Genomic DNA, 13,676 nt, shown 5'->3' with positions numbered 1-13,676 from the left:
AATAATGAATGCCCAAAAGTGGCTATTTTCTGACTACAAAAATGAAATTTCATAAAGAATCAGTTTAATTTTATTCTAGCAGATCAGAATTTCTCTTGAGATTTATTTTGCCATAAAGGAGACAACCGTAACTTTTCTTTAGACAAAAAAGCAAAAGAGAAACAAAAAGATTAATTTGGGCCATTGGCTATTTCCTTTCCCATTTTTAAAAGAAGGTAGGTGTCATAAACCATGTTACATGTCATTTTGTTTTTAAAAGCTTAAGTAGTATTTTAAGTATCTTTGACTTAATACATTTTGGTACAATATGGATATACTTGTGGAAATATTCGTAACTCGAGGAAAAAAGAATTGGCATTTGCAAAGTTTAATTACATATAAGATGTTTGGTTTGCGAAAACCAGGCCCATAATTTTGAAAGCACATTGCCCACTTTCTTCTCTAATAGGAAGGTACAGCTACTTATTACTGATGATAGAATTATAAATTCTCTAAGGCAGAGACTATTTTCTGTCTCATTAGCAACTTGTGTGTGCAAAGGGACAGGTTGGTCAGCCTTATGATGATTTACAACTTAATAAATACATATGTACATTATCTTATTGGAGATCCTTAACCTCCCAAGAAGGTAGTGGAGGAAATTTCTCCCATTTTTTGGATATTTCCTCTATGCCAGCATCCCTAGGCTCCCCCCCCCCCCCCGATGCTGTACAAATTCCTTGGAGTTGGCCCATGTACAACCTGCAAGGAGACTTTCCTGCCTCCTAAGTGTTTTCCAGAGGGACAGCATGGGGAGTCTGGGTGGAAAATCATTGATTGTGCAGGACTGTTTCATTTAACATCCCCAGACCTCATTCAAAGTACCAACACTGCCGACCTGCCATCGTGACATTCAGAAATGCCCCTCCCCACCAACCACCAGATGCCCCGGGAAGCAGTGCCATGTCAGGACTCGCTACCATGCTGCCTCTCTAAGGTCATAAGTGGCAGGATTTATAACCACAGTGAATAAAAATGGCCTTGACAGAGAATTGTGAACATTTTGGACCAAACACATAAACCTTCCTGTATGCAAGCTTTCTTGGACACACAAGGGAGTGCTTGGAGGAGATTAAGAAGTATTTGGACCAGCCTGGGCAACAGGAGGAAACCCAGTCTCTACAAAAAATGCAAAAATTGGCCAGGCACAGTGGCTCACGCCTGTAATCCCAGCACTTTGGCAGGCCGAGGCTGGCAGATCACAAGGTCAGGAGTTTGAGACCAGCCTGACTAACATGGTGAAACCCCATCTCTACTAAAAATATAAAAATTAGCCTGGCATGTTGGTGTGCACCTGTAATCCTAGCTGCTCAGGAGGCTGAGGGAGCAGAATCGCTTGAACCCAGGAGGTGGAGGTTCCAGTGAGCCAAGATCATACCACTGCACTCCAGCCTGGGTGACAGAGTGAAAAAAAAAAAAAGAAAAAAGCAAAAATTAGCTGGGCATGGTGGTGTGTGCCAGTTACTTGGGAGGCTGAGGTAGGAGGATGTCTTGAGCCCAGGAGGCAGAGGTTGCAGTGAGCCATGATTGTGCACTGCACTCCAGCCTGGGCAACAAAGCAAGACCCTATCTTTAAAAACGAGAAAGAAAGAAAGAAACATTTGGAATCCCTCAAGCAATATGAGTGTCAAAGCTTAGAAAAGGAGTTGGCATAGAAGAATCACCTCAAAATAATAATCATGGTGATAGCAATAAGAATGCTCAAGCCAGGTGTGGTGGCTCAGACTTGTAATCCCAGCACTTTGGGAGGCCAAGGTGGGTGAATCACTTGAGCTCAGGAGTTTGAGACCAGCCTGGCAATATGACAAAACCCCATCTCTACAAAAATAAATAAATAAATAAATAAAACACACAAAAATTAGCTAGTGTGGTAGCGTGCACCTGTAGTCTCAGCTACTTGGGAGGTGGAGGTGTGAGGATCACTTGAGCCCAGGAGGAGCTCACCCCACTGCACTCCAGCCTGGGCAACAGAGTGAGACCCTGCCTCAAAACAAACAAACAAACAAACAAACAATGCTAACACTGTTATTACTATGTGCTAGGCACAATGTCAAGCTACCTGCATGTACTATCTTATTTAATTCTCACAACAGTGCCATGCAATTGTTGCTACCATTACCCTCATACATTAGTGAACTACCATCATCCCTTGCCACAGTCATTATTATAAAGTCCTTTCTGGTCTTACTGCTTCCATGGAGTAAGCAGTACTTTTACCCTTCTGGAGTCCACTCTTGACAAAATCAACCAGAGCCAATTTTATAAAACAAAATCAGATCACGTAACTCCTCTGCTAAAACTCTCCAGTTGCTTCCTGTCACTGAATAAAATCAGAAGTCCCACAGTGGTCCATAGGGTGCATATGTCCTGGTTCCACATACCTCCCTCATCTCCTTCTACTCTGTCCCACACAGACCTCACTCCAGCCACACAAGCTTCTTATCATTCTTGGAACAGGCCAACCTTAGTCCCACCTTGGTGTTTGCAATGGCTGTCTCTTCCCAAGATGTGACTCACTCTCTTACCTTAATTGGTCTCTGCTCAGACCTCATCACCTGAAGAGCCTTTCCTGGTGGCTCCATCCAAAGTAACCTCCCTCCTTCACTCTCTACCCTTCCCCCACTCCAACTGCTGACCTTTGCCTCCCTCTGACACTCTATTAAGTGCCTCTTTGTCCTCCCATTCATTGTTTCTCCAATCATAAGTATGTGAGCTTATAAAGTGGGGGCTTTGTCTTGTTCTCCCCTGAATCCCTATCTCTTAGAAAACATAGTAACTCAGTAAATATTTCTTGAGTATCTGTGGCTGCCTGAAGTAAAGTGACTTGTCCAATGTTCAGAGCTAATAAGGAGTGATTCACACTCTGAACTCCCAGACCGTCACAGAAGGCCCTCCTTTGGGAAGAGGGGAAAAAAGTACAAATGGAAGAGAAGTTTAGTGTGGAAGATGGAAATGGGAGAAAGGCCTTTCTTCTCTGCCAGGGAATGCTCGATGGAACATTTTTTTTTTTTTTTAATGCATGCAGTAACCAAAGGACAATTGTATAAAAGGTAAAAACTAAGGTGCAGACGCTGAGACTTCAGCAAGTCAGGAGTTTGTCAGTAAATTGGAACCAGAGTTGTTTCTTTCTGGGCTATGCAGTTGCTAGACAGCTCTCTGCTTTAGCCTTGCTGTCTAATTGTCATATGTAGGAATCATGCAACTGCAGAACTGTGTCTGTTAAAGCAGCTCCATAGTGGTCATTCTGAGCAAATTAATTTAGGATTAGCTCAGAAATAACTAATGCCTCCAGGGCAGCCAGAATTGCAGTCTGCCTATTAACATTTGCTTTGTTCCATTGCTTTAGAGTCATATTCAATTTATCAATTCCCCTCTTCCAGTTTTTGGCATGGTATCCTTTTGTCCCTTTCTCCTTCTGTATCATAACTCTCAGGGAGCCTAGCTCGCTGTGTGTTCAATACTTTAAACATTTTTTAAGTAATTATGCAATTTTAAAAATGACTTATCTTTTTGGCTAGGGGGAAGCAAGGGAAATCGACAGAATACCACCTCAAATGATGTGGACTCAGTTTCTTGCTGGAATTTGCAAAGCCGGTTTAAATACGATCTTAAGTGTCAGAAGATTGTTTTTAAAATATAGGAATTCAAGAAGACAGACTTTGAGAATGCAAATTTGAAGAACTTGGAATCTTTTCCATTTCAAATATAATATTAACCACGGAGCTTGTCTAGCTGGATGCCACAGTCTGTACAACATAAGGAAATCATCATAATAAAAACAGCTTCACGGCCTTGCTGGTGTTTGGTGCTGTCTTTGCCCTTACACCATTTTTTGCATGTTGTTGGTTAGAAAAATAGCAATGTATGTAGGAGATCTAAAGGGCAAATCATTAAATTATGGCCCCTAGCTATGAACCAATGAATGAATGTCAGCAGAGGAAGTGTGATGACTTAAAATATAGAAATGATGCTTCCAAAACTTTCCAAGGTTGTTTACATCACTGTTGGGGGAAAAATAAGGTTTATGTGGAGAAAAAAATTCAAGAATACCTGAAAGTCATATAGCAATTATGACAAAAATTCAAAGCAGTTCATAGGCAGGGATAAAGGTGTAAGGAAGGCAGGGTCTAAACTGGTGCAATTTGTGTGGGGAGGGAGGGGATGATGGTGGGAGACAAGGGGAGGGGAAGAATCGCTTAGCCCTCCATGGATTTATGTTTAGCATTCTATTAAAGAACACTGGGATTTAATCCAATGCTAGCTTTACTCTAAATCTGTTTGATGTATGCAGGCAGGGAGCCAAAGGGCTGGAGGCTAAGGATTGACTTGCTTAGTTAACTAGAGAAGCAGATGGGGTTGGGAGGTTCTGTGCTGTGTCTCTCCCTCCACAGACAAGGCTGAACCTGGGAGCAAAATAACGAGTTGGGGTTGGGCATGGTTGCTCACACCTATAATCCCAGTGCTTCAGGAGGCTAAGGCAGGAGGATTGCTTGAGGCCAAGAGTTCAAGACCAACCTAGGCAACCTGGGAGATTCTGTCTCTACAAAAAAATGTTTTAATTAAAAAAAAAAAAAGAAGTGTGGGCGCCCTTCAATCTTGGAGCTCTAAGACCACATCTAAGTGAGTGGGAATGTGGTTGGGGTTGTGAACAAGTCCAGTAGAATGTGGGATGTGGGGCAAAAGACTGGAACTTAGCTTCCCCAAGGGCTCAACCCCAGGGTACACACTGGCAGGTTACGCTACGAACTCTCTAGGTCTTTACAACCTAGTGCCATTCAGAGGAAAAGGGAAGAAGGTAGGAGAATGTTTGCCAGGTCCCCTCTCACCCTCATTCAACACTGCAGCCTTCACAATCCACCTCCACACTCTCCACCCTCGATGACATCACTGCTCATCCACACCACAGTAGGTCCCAGTTTGCCATCTCCTGGTGAAACAACATTTCCTTTTTGGTATCAGTAATGATAATTTTTTTATGTTCCAGCAACAATAAGAGTGATAAAATGAGCTTTGCCAACCACCCTCCTTCTGCACTGATTAAACATTAATAGTGGGGTTAAAGGAAACTCTCATTAAAAACAAATCTACGCTAACAAGCAGTTCTCCAAGGCTTCATCTGATCTCTCTTACAGCAAAGTACATTGGTGATACACAGGGGAGCGAAAGAACTGCCCCATAACACAAACACCCTGTGGGTAGAAAACAAGCAATGGCTGAGATTTTGGAAGCACCAAGGCTAATGGTCTTCATTCCTTATTTTAATATCCTGGCCACAGGACATAGTAGGCACGCAATAAGTGTTGAAGAAATAAATGATTGAACACACTTTTTAGGATACTCAAATCCCTCCCTTTTAGCACTGACTTCCCCAAACCTGTCTTCTGACATCCTAATTTTATCCCCAATAAATGGTCCAGCTGTAATTATTTTCAACCAAGTTCCTTCAGAGGAATTTGTGTATCTGTGACTATGCAAAAATATCTTGACTCTGGTGATGTCAAATAAAGCTCATATACTATTAAATACTAGACATGCATTAAAAGAACAAGGTAAGCCAGAGTATAGGTGAGGAACAGACCTGACTTTGTGGGAAGCATTGGTAGGAATAACCTCCTCAGAGATCATCAGCTTTTCCCATTCACGTGACTTTTCACTCTGACATTTGAAAGAGATCATTTTTCTCTGTCTCAATACCCAAAACACTGATTATCATTGCTGTTTGGAAACTTAGAAACCATATAGTCCAAAACGCTCACTTAATAGATAAGGGAACCGAATTTCAGGGTGGTCTAATGATTAATGCAAGATCTCACTTCTAGTTAGAATTGCTAGAGCGAAAGAACAAATGTCTAGTGTCTCAGGCGAGTAAGCCATTTCCCCCACAAAGCAATGACTTCTGCAATAGACAGAAGCAGCAAGGGAGAGACATTCATCAGGCCTATTGAAGCAATCCATTGTGGTTACTGGGAATAGGCACCATTTAAAAAAAAAATGAATACTAACATGGAAATAGCTCCAGACATTATTGAATGAAAAAAGCAGTTGCAAAATAATGCATAGGGTATGAGTCCATTTATGTGAACCAAAATGAACAGTGTAAACTTTTCCATGGACAAGGTGTGGAAGGATGGATTCCACTCTGACAGCAGTGCTTCCCTCTGAAGAGGGCTCTAGGATCAAGGATGGTGGTCAAAGGTCAATTTGTCCTTACCTGCAATTGTCTGGATTTTTATAAGGAGGATCTATCTATGCATGAATTGTTTAAGAACTAATTTAAAAGGGTAAAACTGGCCGGGCATGGTGGGTCATGCCTATAATCTCCGCACTTTCGGAGGCTGAGGTAGAAGGATAACTTGAGGCCAGGAGTTTGAGACCAGTTTGGTCCACATAGTGGGATGCCATCTGTTAAAAAAAAAAAAAAAAAAAGTATAATTGAGTGTGTTGGCACATGCCTGTAGTCCCAGCTAGTAAGGAGGCTGAGAGGCAGGAGGATTGCTTGAGTCCAGGAATTCGAGGTTGTACTGTTGTACTGCTCACTGGCTATGATCATGCCACTACACTCCAGCCTGGATGACAGAGCCAGGTCTTGTCTCTAAAATAAAATTAAACAAAAATAAAAGAGTAAAACTGTATTTATCGTTGTGTTCTATGTCACTCTGATGGCTTTGTTCCTAACACTATGGATCATGCTCTGGGGGACTCAGCCTTTTACCTTAATTCCAATGGATAGTCTAGATTCATCCCAAAACTTTAGGGTTCATGTTCTACCACAGGGAGAGGAGAGAGTATGTTTGTGAGGTTATCTTCCCAAAAAGTGTTTATTGCCCACTTCTTCACATTGATTTCCATTTCACACCTTGAATATAATAATAATGACAATAATAATAATTGAATATGTAAATGCTACTAATAATAAATGACAATAGCTATGCTCTTTTGAGCTCTAACTCTACCCCAGGCACTCTCCTAAGCACCTTCATGCATTCTCTTTTAGTCTTCATAACCACTCTGAGAGGTAAGTACTATTATTATTCCCATTTTAGAGATGAAAATCTGAGGCTTAAATATATCAATGAACCTGACCTTGGCCACAGGGCTGCTGGGATCTGAACCAGGCAGTTTCACTCCAGAGTCTGTGGTGGGACACAGGCATTGGCACTTCTTGAGCCTGGAGAAATGCTGACCAGTGTCTGTAGGAGGAGTGTATCATGCTAGAAAACATGATTTCATCCACAGCAGAAAATGCTGCCTCCAGATAGACCTTCTGTCTAATCTGCTTCCCCATTGCTTTCTCTTCGAGTTCCTTTGAGTCTTTTTACCTATGGATTCAAATGCCCCTAGGTCACTAAGTCGAGTGCATAATTCTATCACGCAGTGTACAGTGAGGGGAAAATATTCTTATTTGGAGAGTAAAAACCCATCTACTATTATGTACAAGCTCAGCAACAATTGCTCAATTACCTGTTCATTTTATTTAAAACAACAGTCAATAAAAACAGCAAGAAACTTTCTTTGAAGGAGATAAGGGCTGATCTGCCTGGAGCCAGGGAATAATCCCTTTTTTCTTGGGTTACTATTTACTTTGGATATGTCAGTTTGGGCCCTTAAAGGTGTGGACAGCATAAAGTGGTAAGTTTTGAAATGATTTTTGCATTTTATGTTAGAGAAAGGTACTTTTCAGGAAGCTGTTATTTTCTTTCTTTCTCTCTCTCTCTCTCTCTTTCTTTCTTCTTTTTACTTTTTTGAGATGGAGTCTCGCTCTGTCGCCCAGGCTGGAGTGAAATGGGGCAATCTCAGCTCGCTGCAACCTCCACCTCCCAGGTTCAAGCAATTCTCCTGTCTCAACCTCCTGAGTAGCTGGGATTACAGGCACGTGCTGCCATGCTTGGCTACTTTTTTTGTGTTTTTAGTAGAGACAGGGTTTCATCATGTTGGCCAGGCTGGTCTCGAACTCCTGACCTCAAGCAATCTACCCGCCTCAGCCTCCCAAAGTGCTGAAATTACAGGCGTGAGCCACCACACCTGGCCTTATTATTTCTTTAATAATGAGCGAGGCCTCTCTGATTCAACACTGAAAGTGTGAATTAGATCATAGAAATCTTTGTTTAAATATGTATATACATACTTATGTATACATTATATATGTATGCCTATGTGTGTATATATATCTATAACATGTCTATTCTATATCTATTATGTACAGATATGTAAAAAGTATAGCTTTAATTGGGAAAATTTGCATTGGATGAAGCACTTTAAAATTCTTCTCTCATGCCCCAGTACTGTCAAGTTTTTGCCTAGAGCAATGTACTGACTCGAGTTCTGCTGAATCCTGCCTAGAGAAACCACTTGTCGTTTCAAAGTTGCATTAATATTTCCATGCACTTTTTGAATATTTCCTTTTGGAAAGAGTAACTCCACCTGCTTCTTTTTTCCACATGTGTACATCAAAGGTGAAGCTGGGACATGTCCTCTTTCCTCTTAACCCCCTAGCTCAGGACCTGGTAAATACAGGAAATGGGAAGTGAGTTTCTCAAGTGCCTGGCTGTGTCCGCCCCGTGCCTGCCCCGAGATGCGGTGGTGGAATAGCAAGAGGAGCCTTGCCAGCCTGCAGGACTCGGGTGCTGCTAAGCCCTCCAGTTACCACGACTACAGCACTTTCCAACGGGTGAGGAGTTTTGATAAATGTCTGGTACGCATTTCTGCAAACAAAGCCATTTATTTTAGGCCAAAGCATTTGTAGCAAAATGTAGATAATATATCTAGAATGTGTCAAATGGAATGCTTTCATTACATATTTTTGGATTGATTTCTTAGGCTGCACATTTATAAAGTAAAAGCCTTGTTATCTTAGATTTCTTAGCTTTGCCATTAACTGCAAACAAGATGTATGGACTAACTGTGGAGGCTGTCTCAGCAACCTGAACCCATCTGGGAGAAATATTTTAGGTCATCACTGAAGGGAATCAGTGCCCTGAGGGTCCTTTCTCAATGCTCTAAGTTCTTGGGACAGCAAAAATGTTTTTGTTGGGCCACAGTTGCCACTAAGTGGTATCTATTATGTGATGAGCCAGAGACCTGGAAAACTATCCCCAATTCCTCTCCCCTTCACCCAAAAGAAAATACTGGTTCCTGAAATTCTCATTAAAACTGGAATCTTTTTGGCTGGATTGGCATGGCTCTTGGAGGAAAGGCCAATCAGGCCAGGAGCGGTGGCTCACACCTGTAATCCCAGCACTTTGGGAGGCCGAGGCATGCGGATCACCTGAGGTCAGAAGTTTGAGACCAGCCTGGCCAACCATGGCCAACCTGGTGAAACCCCATCTCTTCTAAAAATACAAAAATTAGCCAGAAGCAGTGGCGGGCACCTGTAATCCCAGCTACTTGGGAGACTGAGGCAGGAGAATTGCTTGAACCTGGGAGGCAGAAGTTGCAGTGAGCCAAGATTGTGCTGCTGCACTCCAGACTGGGTGACAGAAGGAGACTCCATTTCAAAAAAAGAAAGAAAGAGAGAGAGAAAGAGAGAAAGAGAGAAAGAAAGAGAAAGAAAGAGAGAAAGAAAGAAGAAAAAGAAAGAAAGAAAAAGAAAGGAAAGAAAGAAAGAAGAAAGGAAGAAGAAAGAGAAAAAGAGAGAGAGAAGAAAATAAGCCAATCAATCCAGGAGGACCAGCCCAAAGCTTGTGCTTGGGATTAACTTTTAGTAGGATTTATCTGTTTAGGGACTGGCTGGCACTGGTGGCCTAGGGATTGGGGCACCACACATGAGAGTCAAACTTTTGAAGGAAGACAGGAGGAAAAGAGAGAGAGGTGCTGGACAGTGTTGCCCTGGGAAGGCCTGGAGAACTATGGGTACCAAAGGGGCAGCCTCTAAGCATGGAGATCTAGCGTATGTTAGCCACTTACCTCTGCAGAGGGCCAGCTCTTATCTGCCTCCAAGTGATTTCTGACATATTTCCAAGTGCAAAATAAAACATTCTTCTTTGAGAATATTAATGAATGTTCCTGTATGTGTCCTAGGTTTTTATAAGACAAGGATGTTTTGGACATGTCCAAGCCCCCAGAACTGGCTGCACCCTGTGTGCCCTTCTCTCAGTGCAGCGACTTCTGGGCTAAGAATGGCCCCTGCCAGAGCATACTGTGCTGGGCGGTCACGGGTGGCAGAAACCGCTGGCCTCTCTTTTGACAACCCACAGGAAACGTTTGCACCTCCAGCACGTTCCACTCAAAGTGCTCCATGGTAGCAACACCTGCGTGTGGTGCAGAGCTGTGGCTACGCTGCTTTATAACTCATCTTTCTCTCTGACCTCTGGGAGTCCAGTGAAAGACAAAAACTCTACTGCTGTTTATGTTCGGTAAGCAAACTTAAACGTTTAGAATTCCTTATTTGAACTATATTTAGAATTCAAATAGTCATTAGCAGGAGGAAGCATTTGCTTCTTAGGGATATATATTAGTGAAAATGTAATGAAGCTTTTATTTATAACTTGCATTAGTTATAAGTTGCCAAACATAATCAATTTACCCTGTTGAGAAATTAGAGTTGAGAGACTAACATGTTAAAGAAGGACAAACTGGGACGGGTGATATGGCTTACACCTGTAATCCCAGCACTTTGGGAAACTGAGGAGGGAGGATTGCTTGAGGCCAGGAGTTCGATCCTCCCTGGCCCGGGAAACATAGCGCGACCCTGTCTCCATAAAAAAGAAAAAAAAAGTAAAAAAGAAATTAAAGGACAAGTTACTTACATCATTGTTCCTGGTAGAATGACAACACAGATAATTTAGTTAAAACCTATCTTTAACCTTTTTGTGTGTGTGATTAATCTGTGAGTCTCTGATTATAGCTGGTTGAATATTTCCCCCAAAATAATTGGTTTTGAGCATTAATAATAGGCCTCTATGTCGATGACAATTGTTATGACTTTATTCATGTGCAATAAAGCTCTTATAATAGATTATACAATTAACTTTCTACAGTTGAAATAAGTGAAATATAAATGGTTTTAGAGGGATCCAGTTGGAATTAAGTTAAAGCACATTGACTTCTTCCAGTTTAGGACCATGTAATAGTTTTGAATGCATTTTTCATTATTTGAAACCTTTTTCTTCTAGCATGTAGTAATGGTGGGAGAACTAAATGACCCTGAAAATTCTGGAAATGAGGAGAAACAGACTAAAGCCACAGGCAGCAGATGAATGAAGAGAGAGAAGAGTGCTTTAGGTAAGCCTCTGGTTAGACCTAACTTTAATAAGCTCTACTTGAGAAAGGGGGCACATGGCCTCTCCTGGGGTACTATGGCTTCATTCATGTCACCCTAAAATTGCATGCTTCCTCTGAGCATAGTGGTCTTAATTAGGATGGGAGGTTAAACAAAATAAGCAAAATTAACAAAGCATTTGTCCTTTTATGTAGCAATGTTCTAGAAAAATCTTAATGGATTTCATTAATTTAAATGTCACAACACAATTAACTTTGTTTTTCCATCTCTGCTGAGTGTGGGTGCATCCTAATTTTTCTTATAGTTATAAAAAGTGTTGACTATTTCATATACACAATTAGTATTGAAATTACCAGAACTGTGGATAAAAATGTCATCTCTTGTTTATCTTCTCCCACGGTTACTTGTGAATTGTGGAGTGTGATGTGTAGAGCTGTTCTGGGAGGTGGAATACAGGTAGGACCCCTAGTCAAGAAGCCTGCCTCACAGAGAGGGCGCCTTACTCCACATTAAATGTTCACAGTCCTTTGCTCACTGTCTAATTGAGAAGAATATTAGTACATCAGGCGCTCAATCCCAAGTAAATTTAAAAATGGGAAGTCTTGCCGGGCGCGGTGGCTCAAGCCTGTAATCCCAGCACTTTGGGAGGCCGAGACGGGCGGATCACGAGGTCAGGAGATCGAGACCATCCTGGCTAACACAGTGAAACCCCGTCTCTACTAAAAAATACAAAAAACTAGCCGGGCGAGTTGGCGGGCACCTGTAGTCCCAGCTACTCGGGAGGCTGAGGCAGGAGAATGGCGTGAACCCGGGAGGCGGAGCTTGCAGTAAGCTGAGATCCGGCCACTGCACTCCAGCCTGGGCGACAGAGCGAGACTCCGTCTCAAAAAAAAACAAAAAAAACCAAAAAAAAATGGGAAGTCTTACAACACTTTTGGAAGATACGTGGATGAGGCTTTTAGGTGACTTGTTAGTCTTTTTTTTTTTTCTTGAGACAGAGTCTCACTCTGTCACTCAGGCTGGAGTGCAGTGATGTGTTCTCGGCTCACTGCAACCTCCACTTCCCGGGTTCAAGTGATTCTCCTGCCCCAGCCTCCTGAATATGGGACTACAGGTGCACGCCACCACGCCCGGCTAATTTGTATTTTCAGTAGAGATGGGGTTTCAATATGTTGACCAGGCTGGCCTCAAACTCCTGACCTCAAGTGATCCACCTGCCTGGGCCTTCCAAAGTAAATCAGCTTTATGCATTTAACTTTAATCAGCAATTAACTTTAAATTGTGCCTGGCTGGATTTGTTAGTCTTAACTCCAAAACTTTATTTCAATTTTCCCAGAGGCACTATGGGCCCAGAGCCAGCATGGGCTAGAAAGTGAAACTTTGTAGCCACAGACAGAGAGAGTGGAGAATGTTTCTTTTTTATTAAAAGGAGAAGAAGGCCAGTAGTGGTGGCTCACCCCTGTAATCCTAGCACTTTGGGAGGCCAAGGCAGGTGGATCACTTGAGGTCAGGAGTTCAAGACTAGACTGGTCAACATGGTGAAACCCTGTCTCTACTAAAAATACAAAATTAGCTGGGCATGGTGGCGGGCACCTGCAATCTCAGCTACTCAGGAGGCTGAGGCAGGAGAATCGCTTGAACTCGGGAGGCAGAGGTTGCAGTGAGCTGAGATTTTGCACATTGCACTTCAGTTTGGAAGACACAGCAAGACTCCATCTCAAAAAATAAATAAACAAAAATAAGCTAAATTAAGGTTCATGTCTGTAATCCCAGCACTTTGGGAGGCCGAGGTGGGCGGATCACAACATCAAGAGATCGAGACCATCCTGGCCAATATGGTGAAACCCCATCTTTACTAAAAATACAAAAATTAGCTGGGTGTGGTGGTGCACGCCTGTAGCTCCAGCTACTTGGGAGGCTGAGGCAGGAGAATCGCTTGAACCCGGAAGGCAGAGGTTGTAGTGAGCCAAAATGGCACCACTGCATTCCAGCCTGGCAACAGAGCGAGCCTCCATCTCAAAAAATAAAATAAAAATTAATTAATGAAATTTTTTTTAAAAAATGAAAAGAAAAAGTAAAACAAAATCCCAAGTCCCATTTGTATGAACGTTTATATGAAAATTTTATCCAACCACAAAAACACATTTTTGTGTTAAATACATTTTGTGATAAAGGAAACTGAATATGGACTAGTGCTCAGATGATATCAAAGAATCATTAATATTCTTAGGAGGGATAATAGAATTGTCATTATGAAGGAAAATGTTCTTCTTTTTAGGAGATACGTGCTGAAGGGCTAAAGTGTTATGTCTACAGTTTATCTTCCACATATATTGAAAACTTACACACACAGAGAAAAAAGCAAATGTGGTAAATATTAGAAGTTGTTGAATTTAGATACTGGGTGTATGGGTAGTCA

The 13,676-nt window shown here is 42.0% G+C and overlaps 2 protein-coding genes across 18 annotated transcripts in view; one reads left to right on the top strand and one right to left on the bottom strand.

Annotated features, from left to right (window-relative positions):
* The window catches only part of NUP42 (nucleoporin 42), a 1,164,542-nt gene that overhangs the window by 289,125 nt on the left and 861,741 nt on the right, over positions 1-13,676 (bottom strand). The gene's annotated exons all lie outside the window — the stretch shown is intronic.
* The window catches only part of TOMM7 (translocase of outer mitochondrial membrane 7), a 540,985-nt gene that overhangs the window by 453,997 nt on the left and 73,312 nt on the right, over positions 1-13,676 (top strand). Inside the window, exon 1 of one of the 17 annotated variants that reach the window (XM_050783171.1) lies at positions 3,558-3,561. The exons of the other annotated variants lie outside the window; for them this stretch is intronic. The gene's annotated coding sequence lies outside the window, so the exon portion shown is untranslated. Of the gene's footprint in view, positions 1-3,557; positions 3,562-13,676 lie in introns of those variants that run through there. 17 annotated transcript variants of the gene reach the window in all.

The sequence above is a fragment of the Macaca thibetana genome, chromosome 3 (assembly GCF_024542745.1).
Source record: "Macaca thibetana thibetana isolate TM-01 chromosome 3, ASM2454274v1, whole genome shotgun sequence".
NCBI lineage: Eukaryota > Metazoa > Chordata > Mammalia > Primates > Cercopithecidae > Macaca > Macaca thibetana.
This window is presented reverse-complemented; position numbering and strand designations above follow the sequence as displayed.